Source organism: Fukomys damarensis, unplaced genomic scaffold (assembly GCF_012274545.1).
Source record: "Fukomys damarensis isolate Sample0158 unplaced genomic scaffold, DMR_v1.0_HiC HiC_scaffold_7, whole genome shotgun sequence".
NCBI lineage: Eukaryota > Metazoa > Chordata > Mammalia > Rodentia > Bathyergidae > Fukomys > Fukomys damarensis.
Window position 1 is genome coordinate 35,639,311 of NW_022900919.1, and position 15,907 is coordinate 35,655,217.

Consider the following 15,907-nt stretch of genomic DNA (forward strand, 5'->3'; position numbering starts at 1 on the left):
TATATTTTATATATATATATATATATATATATAACTCTGAGTTATATATAAAATAGAATATTTCTTTTTTGGGGGGTCAATTTCTTTCAATGGTGCTCTATTGTTTTCAGTGAACAGACATTCCACACTGACAAATGGAACAGAATAAGGAGTTCAAAAATGAATTCACATATTATTATACTCAGTTAATTTTCAACAAAGGTACTAAAAAAAAAGGGGGGGGATAGTCTTCCATGAAAGGTCTTGGGAAAATCAGATATGCTCATACCAAAAAATGAAATTGGATCCTTATACCATGTACAAAAATCAAGTCTAAATGAAATTATCTTTCCAGAGGTCAACAGAATCAAAGGCCCAGGATTGCCACCCACCCTGCTTGCATTCCCAGAAGTATTCTTGCCTCTGAAGTTGAGACCTTCACTTCCTTATTTCCTGTGATGTTGGTTTCCCTCCAACTTTTCCTGCTGCTCATTTTGTGTCCTTCAGTGTTTTCCCCTGTTCTCTTTCAGTGGAAGTTATTCCCAAAATACCACTCTAACCTGTTCTCTGCTCACTGTATGATCTTTATCCTCTGACTCCTCTCTTTGGCTTTCACCCTGGCTATGTGTTTCTCAAAGACATATTTCTATTCTGATCTCAACTCTAAACCCCAGGCCTCATCTCCTATACCTGCTAAACTCCCTAAGCCAGCAACTGAATCCCTACAAATGTGGCCTACTGGCTCCTCTAGTTTTACACAACTGAAGCAGAATGACCCTAATACTAAGAACCATTTTGCATAACTTTTAGGAAGGTTCTCTTATTATTCTGACTAAGGATAAATATCAGGTTTGCAGGTAGAAACAACAAATGATTTTATCTTCTTGAAGCAACAGTAGGAGACAGAAGACCGTCAGATCCTGACCCAAAACAGCAAAGTTGTGCTTCCTCTGTGTTTGACACTGTAAGTTTGCCTCTAGGCTCCCCTGAAAATTGCACTGTGCAAGACATTGATAACAGATAGCAACATCACCAAAAGTTAGACAAACACTGCTTGTACACCTAGAGATAGAAAATTAAGTACTTACTTTGGCTGCAAGTCAAGGTACAATGGCATTTCATAAAGCAGGAAGTGATGGGGCGTCTGGCTTGGGCACAGTGGATCAAGAAAAGCTGTGACCTCTTTTCCACTTATTGTTCACACTGTAAATGCTTTCCTTCCATCAATTAAAGAGCGTGTGGGTTCTGTCCCTCCACTTTTTGTGTGTCTGTTAAGCATCTCTCTGACTCAGACTCGCTTTTCTTAGTGTGAGTGCCTGGCTCTGCTTTCCTAATCATCCCTTCCTAAATCCCAAAGAGCTTTATGACTGATATCCTCCTGGACGACTCCAGGGCTAACATTTCCCTCCCCACATTAGGAAAGTTGGGAAGAGTTAATAAAATGTTGGCTATCCATGTATTCCACCCTCGCCTTAGAGGGGAGAAAAGTCTCTCTTTTGAACAAAGGAAAATGAAGAAAAGCTCCCTGATTCCACCAGGAGCCTGGACTCCCCATCCAGGGCCTCCTGCTAATTCTAGGCCTCACCCTGAAATCCGGGAGGCCTGTGCCCTTGGGATGGTCACCACCCCTCTCTGCCTGACCTGCAGCATTCACAGCGTTCACATATCCAAATCTGTTCCATATTCCCACAGTGTTTCAAAGGGAATCACACAGTCACTCCATGCTTTCTCTCCCACCCACATCCGCCTGGAATAGAGAGCAGTAGAGATTGAATTCTGCCCTCCCTGCTGCTGTGTGGCTTCTTGGCCTTTGCTTAACCAAGGCTATTGCTGTGTAAATAGACCTCATACAAAATGGCTGCTCAGAAGAAAGCAAGGAGCTGTGGAATTGCTTCGTCCCAGTTTAAATGAAAGGTCTAATCAAAGCCATACCATAGCTACGAAAAAAGAAGCAAGAAGGAGCACACGTACTCAGGTATAAATCAGCCTATATGGGGAGGAACACAACCCAGGGACATCACTGTTTCCCCTGTCTGTCCCATTTCAATTCGAAACTGTGTCAATTTTGAAGTTCATCCAAAAACCAAAAATTTGAAATTGAGTAGATGCCCATTTGAGAAATGTTCAAGACTTAAAATTAGATAGGCACTGCTGTCATCAAACCTCGCTATTTTTCTTACTACTTTATACACCTCACCTGCATTCCTCAACCATACCCAATTTAATGTAAATCTTGACTCCACCTCCACACAGCCTACCAAGTCCGGCTCTGGTTTGTTCCTTCAGCACCACCTTGTCAAATACAAGGCACTATCACATTTTGTCTGAAAAGTTACAAGTGGGCTCTCTGCCTCCACTGCCCCACTGGCCATTCTCCAAATTACAGCTGAGGGAGTATTTTCCCATTTAAATTTCCTTTCAGAACAGAAAGACAAGAGATGCCAATCAAAAAATGTTGCTTCCACTAGACTGCGTTCAGCCTGATGATCCTAAAGCAAGCAACTGATATCTTACACACTCAACGATGTGCTGGGTCCACTCTGAAGGTGGACATAAGCTCAGGCATTGTTCTTCAGTGGAGGCCAATTGCAGCAGTGAGCAGAGAGCAGTCAAACTCACAGAACCTGGGGGAAGGATGTCTTAGCCCAGGAAAGGAGATGTAGGTAAGGCATCAACAATTCCATAATGCTTACCTTTAGAAGTTATTCCAATGACTACCGCCTAAAACCTCCTGCTGATCTTTGTGTGTCTGGTTTCTCGTCATTATTTGCACCATGTCTGACCATCTAGCTAAAATAGCTACTCTGTCACTCTGCCCTCCCAGTTAGTCATTCTCATTATCTGATAACATCATTTGTCACTCTCTGAAATAATATCTCCTATTCATCTTTCATGTGTGTGTTTATTGGTTGCCTCCTCTACTAGAATATACAGCCCATAGAGCTTAGGGACCCAGTCTTGTTCACCAACCTAATGGCACAGTTGAAAGATTCTGGAATCAGATGTCCTGGTTCAAATCTCTCACACTAACGGGGTAAGCTTGAACAAGTTAATTAAGTTAATTATAGTGCCAGATAAGTAGAATGACTGGGAGGATGAAATAAGATGATCTAAATGAAGGTCTTGGAATATTGCCTGACACATGTAAGACTCAATAAATGCTAGCCCAGATGTTTGATGAAAGAAAAGAAAGAGAAAGAGAGAGAAAAGAAGGAAGGAGGGAAGAAGGGAGGGAGGAAGGAACGGGGGAAGAAGACGGATTAGGAAGGAAGACATCCCTGGTAACAGGTTGCAACTCTACTCTCTGTGTGACACCTGTTCATAGGAAAGGCCATTGTCATTTCTCAGATTTTTAACCTTTAAGGCCACACAAATTCTTATTCTTTCTTAGCTATCAGTAGGTATTTGAATTATCCATTTTTTTTGTTTGTTTCTTGATGATGCTTAAAACCAGCCGCTACTCTCATTTTGATCATACTTACTATAAATCTATAGACTTAAGGTTCAATTTCCCAGGCCACAGCACTGTACTTTCTAAGGCTCTCAATCCCCTTATCCCCCAGGCATAAGCAGTCACTGTCCTAGCAGCTTTTGTCCATGGCTACCTTCAAGCCAGCCTTGCTATGAGCTCAAATAAGCTGCCTGCATCCACAAGAACGGAAGCTTTCAGTAAGCAACAGCCACCAAATGAGCTGTGGCTTTGCCTATGGTCTGGAAGAAATGGGTAAAGGAGCAATTAGTTCAACTCTACTCTGAAACACAAGTTTTATGGGTAGTAGGAAGCAGGGGCAGTCATTAAACAAATATAAACTGACTACTTTCTGTGAGCAGGCACTGTGGGGAACATTAAGATAAACCATACCACAGGATAAGATGGAACATTTTAAAGGCTCAATTCAGAAAGCAGCTGTCATAAAGGAGGAGATAATTACAATTACATAAAATTTTTTGTAAGAAGGCTACCATATTTGCTTGGCTAAAAAAGCCACATAACATATTTAAGAGGTATGGGAAAATCCCAAGTTTAAGCTACCAAAATCTTATAGGAAGAGCAGGCAACGTATCTACCTCAGAAGAAGGAGAAGAGGAGTAAAGCAAAAGAAAAGAAAAAGGAGATTAGAGGACCGAGAGAGGTTAGAAGCATCATAAAAAGCTATCCACGTTGTTTTCAACCCTCAATTTTTAGTAAGAAAGCTAAATTCAACAGTGCCTTGGGGCAAGGAGAGTTTTGGCATAAAATAGTGAAGAGTTCACATTTCCAGACAAGCTAATGAAACAATACAGAGACCGTGCCCACTCTGTAAGCCCCTAGAGGAGATAGTGAAGTAGAAGGAGTCTAGGGAGAGCTTACCTTTTTAACAGCTGTAAGGTAGGCCTGATGCCAAACAAATCCAGACCTCCCAGGGGTCAGCAGAGCTCAGCAAATATCTGGGCAACACCTAAACACTCTTAATCTCTAGTCTTAACGTCAGCCTAAATGCTCCCACTTCCAAATAGGGTTTAGGATCTTCATCACTAGCTATATGCCCACATCTAAGATGCTGAACCTATTAAAGCAGTGGGTGAAGCCTCAGAAATAGCATACAGAGGGGTTGATCATGGGGATCACCCAGCACCACGTAGTCTTCCTGATGCTCACTTTATTGTTGTCAAATCCCATCTGTAGTCTAAGGATTCTTTAGTGCAGCTCCTCCTCTTAATCTCCGAAGCTACACTGCTGTATATAGTAGTCACTAGTCACAGGTGAGTATTGAACAATTGAAATGTAATTAATGAATGCAACCAAGCAACTGCATTTTCTATTGTACCTGATTTCCAATTATTTCAGTTGTTCAAAATGACACTTAAAGTATTCTTTGAAATACATGTATGTTTGAAACAATTTGGGTATCTAAATGGACTTTTTCATCTATGAGTCCCAACTGAAACGTTCTACCAATGTAAAAATATATATTGAATTTAGAAGATTTAGTGTGAAAGTGTTACTCATCAGTAATTTTTATATGTATTTGATGCAGAAGTGATAACATTTAGGATATGTTGGATTAGATTTAAACAATATTAAATTAGTTTGCCTCATTGTTTTTCATTGCTTTAATGTGGCTACTAGAACATCTAAACTTCACATGTGGCTTGCATCATATTGGAGAGGAGAGATCTGCTCCAGAACCACATTTTAGTTTTCAAGTACCTCAAAGGAACAAATCTAAAATTAGTCATTCTTTCTTGTCTCCCACTCCACCCTCAATGTCTCTCTTCTAGAATCCCTTAAACACCTTCATTCATCAGACCATACTGGAAAAAAATCCTGAGTTGCCCTTGATGCTTGCTTCAGAGTAAATCCTCCCTTCAATATGTGCCCTCTCACCCACAAGGGCAGGGCCATTGTCTGTCTGGTTCTTGACTTCATTCCCCCTTGGCACTGGCCCAAGTACAGCATGTGGTACACTCTCAATGAAGACTTTCTAAATGAATGAATGAGCCAACAAATGAATGGGTGACTCACGTCTGGCATCGTTGAGAACACAAAGCACCCACGACACAGTAAAACTGAAAAGACAAATCCAGTGTGTTGGCTGAGAGCTGCTCGTCTTGAGGAACAGAGAGAGCTCAGAGTTCCACCTAAGAGAACTTGAAGTTGAGAAATGAACACAAAGAATTCCAGCAGCTCCCCACACTGGGGGATCTGGAAATAATCAGAACTTCTCTATGGATTAAGGAAGTTTGAGATTTTTCTAGCTGCCTCCCTGTACCACACCCTACTCCTCTATGCAATCTGGGCTCTTCGCTGGGAAAATGGGAAGAAGAATTACAGAAATCGAGGTCAGCAGAAGCCACAGGTAGATTCAGTAGAAAATAAGTAGACTCTCTGTGTGCCAGTTAAGTCAAAGAAGCCACCAGTACCAGGTGTGACTGAAGCATTAGCTGAAGAAAGTCTGGAGTCCAAACACTGTTAGAAAATGAGGACAAGAAGAATGGTAGCAGTGGCAGTAGCTAACACGGAAAATCGCATGTCGATCTGGGATTCAAATCTAGGCCATCAGTTGGAGTCTGTTTTTCTGTCAGTCTAGGTCAGAGAAGGGAGAGATAGAATTCTAACTTCAGGCACACTGGGTGAGATTTATGGTCCATCTGTCCAGTATTCTGTAGGGGCAAGTGTGACAGGGTTATGTAAGGAGAACTTACCAGACTAGAAGAGATAGAAATGAAACCCCTGACTCTAGCTGTCGTCACTCTTGTCTTAAATGAATAATCTTTTTTTCATCCATTCCTGTTTATATTACATTTTTTAAATTCTGTGATACCACTGCAAACCTCAAATATATCATAGGAAACTACTGTTTCCAAAAGCCATAGATTCTGAGCTCATGAAAAATGGGGTTGGGTTTACCATGTTTACTTCCTTGAGCCTTAAGCAAAGGACTGAAGACAGCTCAACACAACTTGTGGAGAACATTGGAGCAGGCTCCTTGATCGGCAAATTTGAGGGAACGAATGGAGAAGGGAATGAGGGGACTGACGTTGTTATAAACTTTACCATCTCGCCCCAAATGAAATCGATCACACTGTACTTTTCCCTAATGAAGTCATTCTCCATGCAAGATGGCATATTTTGCCAATGTATTTTTCTTTTTTTGTTTCCTCATTGAGTTTATTGGTACATTTTAGGCATACAGTACAGTTGCATTCATCATTGGGAATTTCTATTTTTATATTACAGATCTTGCTTCTCATTTCTCCCCATACCTTGCCCTCCCTTCACGCCCTCCTCCCTTCCCTGTTTACAAAAACTTTATTTCCATTTTTTCTCTTTCTCATGTTTTTTTCTTTTCCCTTTCTATTGCATAACAAATGTGACTATTTGCAGTAGTTTTTGAAAAATTGACTACCTTAAAAATAAGGAACAAAATGAAACCTCCCAACGTCACAATACCCAAATCGACAATGTCTGGAACATAGAAGGGGCACCACGCCATCTTCAGCCATGTGAGAGGAGGCATGGGAAGAAGGGTGAGAGACTGTCTATCCGCTCAGTACATCAGAACAAGAATCAACTGACCACTGCTTAAAGGAGGAAAATTTCAGGTCAATAAAAACGGCATCAAAACTGGTCAAAAATTGAATCATCTCTTTGCTATGGTTTTGGGAGCTTGTTTACTCTGAGGTTACCTCAACCAGTGATCTTTGACCAATGGGACTTGAGTTTGAAGTTGATGGCTTCTAGATCAGTTCCAGCTCTCTCAGTCTATTCTGTGAATGTTACTAACACTTTTTATTGAGATGTAATTCATACACCACAGAATTCACCATTTTAGAGTATATGATTAAATGGTTTCTGGTGTATTTGTAAAGTTGAAAAACCATTATCATTATTCAATTCCCTGGATATTTTCATCACCCCCAAAAGAAATTCTGTACCACTAGCCATCACTCTCGTCCTCTCTCTCTTAATCCCCGAAAACTATTAATTGATTTCCTGCCTCTGAGGACTGATTGGGGAATTTAAGTTTCACAAGATGTGACTGGGAGCATGGGGTGCTACTTTCACTCAGCATAACATTTATCCTTGTTGCACCATGAATCTGTGCTTCATTCCCTTTTATAGCTGAATAATATTCCATTATATAGATTTGGCATATTTGGTTTAGGCAGTCATTTATTTATGGACATTTGGGGTATCTTTATTTTGAAGTTACTATAAATAATGCTACTATTAACATCAGCGTACAAGTTTTTGTGCAAACATGTTTCAATTCTTTTGTGTACATACCTATGAGCAGAATTATTGAGTTATATAGTAACTTAATTTTTAACTTTTTGAGGAATTACCATATTCTTTTTCCAAAGCTGCCACATCATTTTCTATTCCCACCAGCAATGCGCAAGAGTCCCTACTTCTTTATGTCCTAGCCCTAGCCAACAGTTCTTACTGCGTGTCTTTGTGATTACAACCTTTCTAGTGGGTGCAAAGTGACAGCTCATTGTGGTTTCGATTTACATTTCTTGTTTTTATTCTCATTGAGTTTTTTTTAATTGAGTCTGTTGGTACATTTTAGGTATACAGTACAGTTACATTCATTATGGGGATCTTGTACCTTTACATGACAGGTCCTGGTTCTCATTTCTTCCCCTTGTCCCTGCTGTCCCTTCACCCCCTCTTCCCATCCCTATGTACAAATACTTCATTTCCATTTTTTCATTTTCTCATATTTTTTTCTTTTCCCTTATTCCCTTTCCCCTTCCCTTCCCACTTTCCCTACACCTTTAGCCCTTTTCGATTATTGGTACATTTTAGGTATACAGCACAGTTACATTCATCACTGGGATCTTGTACCTTTAAATGACACGTCTTTGTTCTCATTTTTACATTTCTTAATGACTAGTGATGTTGAGCATCTTTCCATGCACTTATTGGCCATTTTCATATTTTCCTTGGAAAAAAGTTTACTCAGGTACTTTGTTCATTTTTTAATTAGGTTGTCTGTTATTAAATTTTACACTTATATGTTCTGGATGATCATTAACATATCCGACTTTCACTGTAATTGGATTAATTTGAAACCCGGGAATACTGATGTTCTAGGAAAAATAGAGCAGACTTGAAACAACTTGAGAAAATCAAGCATGAACAATCAAGGAAGAAATTATTTCCTTGTCTTTTTTATATTCCTGCCATCACACTTACAAAAATCTCAAAAAGCACCAAGACCAGCTGAGTTCAACAGTGAATTTTTCAAATGTTCAAGGGATTCTTTCTTATATTATATTATGTATTCCAGAGCCTAAAGAGAAAATATTTCTTTTTTTAAGGAAGAGAATATTAAAGTGATACAAAACTCTGAAAAAAAAATAGTCTAAGAAAAAAGTTACAGAAAAATCTCAGCTACACATTTTGACATGAAGAATTTATAAATTGAATATGAGTACACCCAATTTGTAATTCAGAAAAGCCAATTATCATAATTAGCAATGTAACTGGCTAAGAAAATCTCGCTGTTTTCAGAAAAGACATTGAAGAAAAATAGTATCTCCAGTTCTGAAAAATCTCCTCAGGACCTATAAATTCTGAAAAACTCCTCAGGACCTATGGTATATTGGCTCACATCTTGGGCTAACATCTGAAACTCTTTAAAAACTGCAAGGATGTAGGGAAACTGAACTTGCGCAAACTCTTGGTGGGGGTTTAAATTAGTCAAATAATTTTGTAGAATGACTTGGCAGTATCCAGGAAAATTGATAATGTATATAACTATATAACTGAGAAATTCTACTCTTGGGTATATATTCTAGAAAAATTCTTGCACGTGTTTATAAACAGACAGGTCCAACAGTTTCCATCGCAAAGCTCTATAAATAGAAAAAAACTAATTTATGTGTGTATGTATATCAATAAAAGCCTGAATGACATTTAGTATTTTTGTACATTGGAATTCTATACAGTTGTTAAAATAATGTAGCCCATGCTATTCAGCTATATAGTTGGAGCTGCACACACACACACACACACACACACACAATTGAATGAGAAAACCCAAGTTTCAGATGGTATATAGCTTGACATTTATACATAATTTAAAAACACAAAAAAATGAACATCATACATTATTCTCAACCTAGGTATATATGTAAGTATATTAAAAAGGAGGGGAAGAGATGCATGCTCAGTTCACATTTCCTTCTGGATTTGTAGCAAGAGTAACAATATTGCAGGTGAATACTGCATGATTCTCAATGCTTATTTTACTTACATTCAGATGAAGCAAAATCTTAGCCAGCCTCAATTCGGGTTATGAATGTGCATCATGAGTCACTGTATTTGGGGTATTTTTCAAAGTTTTCAGAACAAACAAAAATCCCATTTTAAAAGTGAAAACATAAATTAAATTCCATAGTAGGATAAAAAGTATATTTTAGAGTAAAACTCAGCATCATTCTTACTGTTGAAATAGTAGAAGCATCTGCATCAAAATAATGAAAAGTAATTGCTTCTCAGCCTTTTGGCTAAGATCAAGTGTAAAATAATAAAAAATAATCATATACACTTTTTAATTAATTTGGGTCTAGGGACTCCAGCTATTTAATTAGCTGATCAAAATTTTTAAATGTGTGAGTGTACATACTTAAATGTGTGCATATGTGTAAGATTGTGTATGTAAGAATGTTTGTGTGTTAACATGAATACATCATATGTACATATATGCACATATGAGTGGGAATATGAATGTGACAGAACTACTAAATGTATGTGTTATGTGTATGCTTCTGTGACTGGGTGTGTATACATGTAGAAAAGCTTATTTGTATGTGTGTGAAGATATCTTCAAATGGGTGTTCATGAATGTATGTATATACATGTGTGTGTATATATGTAATACATGTGCATACGTATGGGTATATATGCAAATATATGGGCATGTATACCTGAGTATGCATGTGTTTATTCTACACGCTTGCACCTGTACAGGTATGTATGTACATATGTGTCATACAGAATAAACAGAACGAAATGCATATCCAGTGTTCCAAATCTGTATGTTCTGTAAAGTAGATTTTCTGCTCATTAAGGTCTGAACCTGTCACATATTTCTTTTGAAATTGGCCTACATTAAACTCTCAGTAATACTTGTAGAATTGAATTTGGCATCAGTATGCTATAATTTGTATGGACCAGCAAGAATTCCCCAGCCTAATTTAAGGGCTGTTTTTCATTTGGTAAGACTGAAAAGGGGGAAAATAATACCCTTTCACTTTAAAATTCATTTTAAAAATATAGGTAGGTATAGACATACCTATCCCCTCTTTTGAAACTCATGATAAATATTGAATACTGAGCTAAAAATCACCTCGAACTTCTCAAAAATCAGTACATCGGTTAAGAAAGATGAAGAAGGTACTACGACACTGTAGGTGACAGTCCGTCCTCACAAGAAGAAGAGAAGAGAACCCATAGGGTCCTTCACTTCCACTCCAGGCCACTGCTGTCACACTCATTTTGAAGCAAGTGGCATCTAGAAGCTGGCAAAGATGAAGGATCCCCTTTAAGAACCCCTAATTGTAGGAGAGGGAGACGTTGCAGTGAAGCATGTGGCTTTCCAGCACTGTGCTGGAAACTCCCAGGTTAAACCTGCAAAACAGATGGGTGAGGTCCAGAGAGGAACATCACAGCCAGCCCTGAGCAGACTGCACCTTGCCAATGAGGAGACACGGCCATGGCTTTTGTTCGGCACATCTGCAAAGGCAGCTGGAACAGGAGAGTCATCCAAAAGCAAGAGACCATTTCCTCACAAAAGGAGAGGCCAGTCTTTTAGTGTATTTTCTTTTCCCTTGGAGCCTGAATCAGGCAGGGAAAGCAACACCCTAAGGTCAATTCTAAGTCAAAGAGGTGAGAGCTCCATTCGGTTGGATTCAATGGGCTGCAAGGCCTGCAGGGCCCAGATGGGCCATAAACCCACAGATCCACAGCAGCAAAAGGAATGCCTTAACCCCAGCAGCACGAGGAGCCCAAGACCAGTGTCTTCATTTCAGCTTATACTCCCCACCCAGCAAACCAAGTTGTGTTCTTTCTGGGTGGCTGGCTCAAACAATCATACATTACAGTGGAAACTCCCACTTACTTCATTTACTGCCATGTATAATATTTTCCACTATTTGTAGATCATTAATTCAACCTTTTCTTTTCTTTTCTTTTCTTTTTTTTTTTTCTTTTTGCCAAAAATTTTGCAGGCTAATCCAAGAAGCCAAAATGTTCCAGAATCTTTCTGAAATGTATTAACCTTCATTTTCTGATAGCCTTAATTGTTTCTTTGGAATATCCCCAGTATCAACTAAATTAACAATGGTGAAAAATAAACCCAATTTTCACCTTTCCCTTGTAGGAGTAGGGGAAACATCATCTTCAAGAGCCTTTCAAGGGTTCAGGATTAAATAAGATAACATTAGTCACTCCCAGAAAATCAATCATCCATTCCAGAAAATTTCTCTTTGGCCCACTCTAATTCTGTATAAAGGTTGAAAACAATCTTCATTTTATCTGAAATTCATTTAACATGCAATTCTGAATTCTTGAACTTTAGCAGTGAAATTGTGTCTCTGTAATGGTCCCACATATAGAGCCTGTGAAGCAGGAATCTAACCAGGAGATCAGAGAGTTAGAAGGAATACTGTATTCCAGGATTACTTTTCCTTCACAGAAGCATAGTAGATAGCTAATTTTGTGAAGAGCCAGGCAGGTGTTACATGTGTGCTGCATCTGCAGAAAATAACTTACCACTTGAAGATCTTACTTTCTACCAACTACAGCTTCAGAGCAAAGTCTGACAAAGCCACAGTGGCATCTTTCATTTTTAAACCCTGAAGTCTGCAGGAAAACCATAGTGATAAATATGCCAACAATTCATTCCTATCTTGTGTATTCTGCCATTGTTTGCTTTGGCAACAGCCACTGTCATGGGGTCAGCAGGAAAAGTAGACACATTAAACCAGGAAAAAAGGTGTCAGCCAGCTAAATTCATCACCAAATCCAACTGGTAAAAGAAATCGGTACCCAACTCATGAAACTGCTATCAAATAACTTCAAATTCTTGGTCAAGCTAAAGATCTGCCCTGGAGAAGTAGCAGAAAAACACACTTTCATGACACAAAAATTGCTTCTAATTGACAGTTTTTTACAAAGCAGAAAAGGGAAGACATTTACATTGTTTGATAAAATTACTATATCTCTGGAGAAATATTTTTCCATTTCATTTTCTCTTGGCATGTCTCTCTTCTTAAGGTGCCATTCTTTTCATATTATTTTTCCTGTTAAGGCTTTGGACATCTACGTAGGTCCCCCACATTTCCTACTTCCACTAAGGCAGGGATCCCTGCTTTATGTGGTTCAACCCCTTCCATGACACATCTTTTTCCATCCTCTTACTTTTAGCCTGTATCTTTATATTGGAAAATGCATCTCTTGCAAACAAAACTTATACGGACTTTACTCTCATCCAGCCTGATAATCCCTGCCTTTTGAGTGTTATTCCATTAACATTTAATGTGATTAGTTACATTCTTTTAAAAGACTCCATGTTGTTGCTATTTATATTTTATATGCCCCATTTTCTCATTTCTACTTTGATTCATTTGAACTGATCAAGTATCTTTGTGTGTGTGTATGTGTGTGTGTACTACCGGGGATCAAACTAAGGACCTTGCACTTGCAAGGCAGGTGGCGGCACCACTGAAATCCCCAGCCCCTTTTAGTATTCTTTTAATGCACTTCTCTGTCTAACTATAAACCTCTTTAGTCATTTTTACTAGTGGTTGCCTTTACAATTATAATATGCATTCTTAATATAGTGCAATTTGCCATGAATTAATATAATGTCACTTCATCTGAAATATATGAATCTTAGAATATCATTCTTACTTTTTTCTCTTCCATCTTTAATGATTTTTATTATATAGCTTATAAATCAAGAATGCATTGCTTACTTAGCAAGAAAATGGGGAGGGGTTCTATATTTACTCATGAAATCATTGCTTTTGGAGCTCTTTATTTCTTCCTGTAGAATGTTAAAATTTCTGCTTCCATTTAGACCTTTTGAATGTTCCTTGCTTTAATACAAGTCTAAGACTAGACATGATAGAAGGCTAATATCAATTGGTACCTGGCGGAGAACTAGCCCAACAGTGACCAGTAGACATACATAACAGTCTTTTTTGTGAACAGTTTTTTTGTGACCATAGATACACAGATCACACAAATGATATGCAGCAAGGATTTGCAGCCTGTCTATTCTGGAGGAGAGAGAACCCAGAAGTGATGGAATAAACCTTAGAAGGCTGTCAAAGCAAATATATAAATAATCTTTTCTGAAACTTGGAGAATTAAGATCAAAAAGTTTAAGCAACTTCAAAATTGATTTACACTCAAGATGAAGAACTAAGATTTTTTAACAAGGAACAAAATGTCTTGAAAATAATCAGTTTTCCATGACAGAAATACTCAGGCTGGTGAGGAGGCAGCATGGTACAGAGGTTAATCGGAATGCTGGTGTCTAACTCCCTGGGTTTGACTCCTATCTCAAACCACTTTTTAGCAATGTGATATTAAACAAGTTAATTAACTTGTCCAGCCTCATTCCCTTACCTGAAAAAATGATCCGAATGATTTCAGGACCCACATCAGAAAGTCAGAGGACAAGTCACCTACTAGGAACACTTTCTGGCATTTTCTGTCCTGAATATTCAGTGAATATTAACCATTATTATTGTTGTTACTAAAGGACCTTTTGTGTTGTTTCCAACTTTAAGATTCTGTTTTGCTCTGAGTCTTCTCTCTTTTATAATGCTCAGGGTCCAAAGGAGAAATAGGATGTGTGTATTTATCTCACTGCTTTCCTTTTTTCACCTAACATCAATATGCGCTTAAGAAATACTCTATTATTTTTGCTTAAGTTCCTAACCTGCAACACTGAAAATAACTACTTCTTTTTTTAAATAGTTAACCAAAACAAGAAATAAAAATACATCATGTCACTTTCTTAGGTCAATGAAATCCCAAATACCATAGATTAAAAAGAAAACAGATTGACTCCCTGATATATGTTCTTGAAAAGTGGTCATCGATGAAAGAAATGAATGCCCATAAAGTGATAAGACAATGAAGAGAGCCAACTTTATGCTGAAAACTAATACTGGCCATTAAACAACCATAAAATTTAGAAAGTTTTAACCCTTCTTCATTTGCAGGTGTCATAACTGAAGTTGTGAATAGTCTGACACATACCGAAGTCTACACAGAGGTGATTCCTGCAGCCATACTTTCTACCCCAGTAAACATGACAGCAGAAAGGCAGGTAGCCATGTTAGACACAGTTCCTGAAGAGTGAATCACTTGGATGTCAGGAATGCAAACCACCAAAAGAGGGATTTGAAGAGAGAAATGAAGAATAGGCTAATCTAAGCTTGGTTTCTCAAAAAAAAAGTAGACATAGAATCTAGGACTGCATTCAAGTAAGAGATCTGAGAAGTAAAGAGATAGCACCAAGAGAGCGGAGAAGTCTACTGGGAGGGAAAGGCATCCAATACAGTTGTGTTATCAAACAAGTCGCTGCAGTAGGCAACTGGAATTTAAGTTCAGTGGAGAATTCTAGGAGCTGGTACAGAGCCACACATCTCAGAGTTTTTAGAGCTGGGAGGTTTGGACACCAATTCAATCTATTTTTTATGACGATCCATGATTGAGGGCTGCTCCTCCGGTGGGGAGGGAGGACTTATCCAAGATGCTCTGTGATGGTTAAACTTAACTGTCAACTTGATTGGCTTGGGAGACACGTAGGGGATTAGTAAAGCACACTTCTAAGTGCTTCTGGGTGGGTCATGGAGATGTAACTTTCAGTACTATTTGCTCCCTGGCCCCTTCCTTTCTGGCACTGGTCCCTGTTCTGCTTCTAAGTAGCCATGAACTAAAGATCTTTGTTCTGCCATACCTTTCTACAATGATGTTTCTGCCTTAGAGCCAACTAAACATGGCCTGAATCCTCTAAAACCATGAGCTAAATAAACTTCTTGTCCTTTAAGTTGTCAGTATCATTTTCTGATCTCAGTATTGAAAAAGCCAAAGTCAAAATTCAGCTTGATGAGTATCAGAAACCATGGTGACAAGCTTCTAAGTCTAAGAAGCTATTTTTATATAAACTATACATATGCCTAGATCAACACTTTTATTTTTATGTGAAATGCCTGAAGGCCAAGAAAAAAATTTCCCTTGGATGTTCAGTACATCAATTATAAATTAATATTTCAAATTCTCTACATTTAAACTCCAATACTAACACTTACTACATTATGAAGAGAACTACAATGCACTTTATTCTACAGCAAATTGATCCAGGCAATAGCCTCTTTTAAACTGGGAAACAAGCAGAGAACAGTCTGAATAAAT